Here is a 3,405-nt window from a genome sequence, read left to right as displayed (position 1 = left end):
GCTCCCGCCGCCCTCCCGTTATAACTGGGGAGATATGTGTGTGTGTGTGGAAACACTTTGGAAAAAAATGCAGTTTTTGTCATCGCCTTTATTATTCCGCTTGGTAAGTCACAGGGCACGAGCGAGGTGAGCTGTTGCACTAAAGGAGGTGGCGGCAAAAGCTGCGCCCCCGGGCAGAGCCCGGCATGCGGGCGGCCCCGGCACGCGTGGAGCTGGCTTGTGCCTGAAAGGCGGCCCAAGGTGTAACAGCTACTCCCGGGTGACTCCGTGCATCCGCGGGCTTGAGAACTAGAAGATCTCATTTTCAAGTCGGGAAGAACCGTGGCACCTGAATATCACATAGGGAAGCTGTAGTGCCCAAACTCCTGGACAAGTGGAGACAACTTGCCTAGGCAAGTGGTCTGTGTGGTGGGTGGGGAACTGGCTGGCAGGCTGCACCCGAAGGGTGCTGGTAAATAGCTCTTTTTCCAGCTGGCAACCCATCACAAGTGGGGTCCCCTAGGGATCGATACTGGGCCCAACGTTATTCAGTATCTTCATAAGTGATCTGGGTGATAGGATCAAGTGTAGCCTGATGAAGTTTGCAGATGACACCAAATTGAGTGGGGAAGCGGACGTTCTGGAAGGGAGATCCACCCTGCAGTAAGATCTGGATAGGCTGGAAGAGTGGGATAACAAGAGCCTCATGAAGTTCAACACAGTCAAGTGTAAGGCCTTGCACCTGGGAAAACACAATCCAGGAGTGCAGCACAAGTGCAACACCTGGCTGGAGAGCAACTCTGCAGAAAGGGACCTGGGGGTCCTGGTGGACAAGCTCAATATGAGCAAACAGTGTGCTGCTGCGGCCAAGAAGGCCGACAAGATGCTGGGTTGTATGAACAAGGGCATCACCAGCAGAGATAAGTCATTATCCATCTCTACTCAGCGCTTGTCAGGCCACACCTGGAATACTGTGTTCAGTTTTGGTCCCTACTATACAAAAAAGATGTGGACAGACTGGAGGGTCCCCAGAGAAAAGCCACCAAGATGATCAAAGGACTGGGAACCCTGATGTATGAGGGTTTGTTCAGCATTGAGAAAAGGAGGCTTAGAGGTGATCTCATCACCATCTACCAGTATTTAAAGGGTGGCTACGAAGAAGATAGAGACTCCCTTTTCACAAGGAGTGGACAGTGAAGTGGATCGAGAACTGGTTGAATGGCAGGGCCCAGAGGGTTCTGATCGGCGGGGCAGAATCTCGTTGGAGGCCAGTAGTTAGTGGAGTCTCCCAGGGCTCAGTACTCGGCCCAGTCTTGTTCAACCAGGTCCAGCCCAGAACTGGACACAGTACTCCAGGTTGTTGCCAAGAAGGCCAGTGGGATCCTGGGGTACATTAAGAGGAGGGTGGCCAGCAGGTCGAGGGAGGTTATCCTCCGCCTCTACTCTGCCCTGGTGAGACCCCACCTGGAGTACTGTGTCCAGTTCTGGGCTCCCCAGTTCAAGAAAGATGAGGAACTCCTAGAAAGAGTCCAGAGGAGAGCAACTAGGATGATTAGGGGACTGGAGCATCTCCGCTATGAGGAAAGGCTGAGAGAGTTGGTCTTGTTTAGCCTGAAGAAGAGAAGACTAAGAGGGGATCTCATAAATACTTACAAATATCTCAAGGGTGGATGTCACGAGGACGGAGCCAGACTCTTTGCTGCAGTGGTGTCCGGTGACAGGACAAGGGGCAATGGGTACAAACTGAAACATACGAGGTTTCAGTTGAATATGAGGAAGAACTTCTTTACTTTGAGGGTGGCAGGGCACTGGAACAGGCTGCCCAGGGGGGTTGTGGAGTCTCCTTCTCTGGAGATATTCAAAGCCCGCCTGGATGAAGCCCTGTGAAATATGCTCTAGGAGAACCTGCTTTAGCAGGAGGGTTGGACTAGATGATCTCCCGAGGTCCCTTCCAACCCTTGCCATTCTGTGATTCTGTGGACATAGGATGAAAATTTTTCACAATAACAGTCAACCATTGGGATAATCTCCCCAGGGGAGTGGTTGACTCTGCCACACTGGACACTTTCAAGATGCAGCTGGACAGGGTGCTGGGCTATCTTGTTTAGATGTGCTCTTGCCTAGAAAGGTTGGACCAGATAGCCCTTGAGGTCCCTTCCAACATGGTATTCTATGATTCTATGAACTCAGCGAATGGCACAGAGCAGCTACCGATTAGAAACAGATTAGGAAGAAGAAACTTCCAGAGTACATGGGATAACTACTGGAGCATCAGAAGCTGCTGAAGAAAACATGCAGTCCTGGGAGAGAGGCCAGGCCCATCAAGGATCGTGCCTGGCTAGAGGATGCACTACAGGGTGGTATAACATATGATTTTCATAAAGGCATAAAGGCACACACATTTAATATACTTGGCTACCATGTATAGAGAGATATGACAAGTCAGACCACAAAAGCTTCTCCTGACACAAAACTTGCCAGATTCAAGCCTGGAGGGTTTTCAGGAACTTCAGAGAGATTCAAAGTGGAGCAGGCTCCCAAATAGCAAATGCTGCTATAAACCAGCAATAAATACAAGGCAGTGTACCTGCCAGAGCCCAGCCACAGTTACAGTCACGATGTCATCAATGACCTAGCTGCACAGGTGTACATTTCTGCTGAAAGACCAAAAAGCATACCGTGTTCAATGCCTTACATGGAGACGCACTGTTCTGCTATTTACTCATCCAAAATATCCCAGTTGTGGCTGCTGTTACAGGACTTTTGTGTAAAATTCACTTGCTTTTATGCAGCTTCCATTGTCTCTTCATACACCCATAGAAATTTTCACATCAGTAGTTTTGAAAAACAACCACTGGCACTAGTAGTTACCACATGTACGCTTGTATAAATATTGCTATTACTATTGCACTTAAAGACTTAAGAGAAACAGCTGAGTTCCTCTTAAATAGTTTCCCAAATTTTTAAGATTAAGAATGAAATCTGAGCTGGTGATGACTACATGCACACAGACGGGCCTTTCTGCAAGTTCTTCAGCTGCCTCAAAGTACAATTTCTGAACCGGCTGAACAAGCTGCCAAGCCCGAAGGCTCAGCACACACGATGCCTTCTTTGCCAAAATGTTCTTCTGTATTATATTCCTCTTAAATAGTTTCCCAAATTTTTAAGATTAAGAATGAAATCTGAGCTGGTGATGACTACATGCACACAGACGGGCCTTTCTGCAAGTTCTTCAGCTGCCTCAAAGTACAATTTCTGAACCGGCTGAACAAGCTGCCAAGCCCGAAGGCTCAGCACACACGATGCCTTCTTTGCCAAAATGTTCTTCTGTATTATATTTAGTTAATGCAAAAGCTTGAGGCTAAGTCAGCCGAACGGCTTCGGGGAGCTCCCCAAGCCGGCCCCCCCATTTGGGGGGCCGCCCGC

Source organism: Egretta garzetta, unplaced genomic scaffold (assembly GCF_000687185.1).
Source record: "Egretta garzetta isolate BGI_Z169 unplaced genomic scaffold, ASM68718v1 scaffold486, whole genome shotgun sequence".
In the NCBI taxonomy this organism is placed as follows: Eukaryota; Metazoa; Chordata; class Aves; order Pelecaniformes; family Ardeidae; genus Egretta; species Egretta garzetta.
This window is presented reverse-complemented; position numbering follows the sequence as displayed.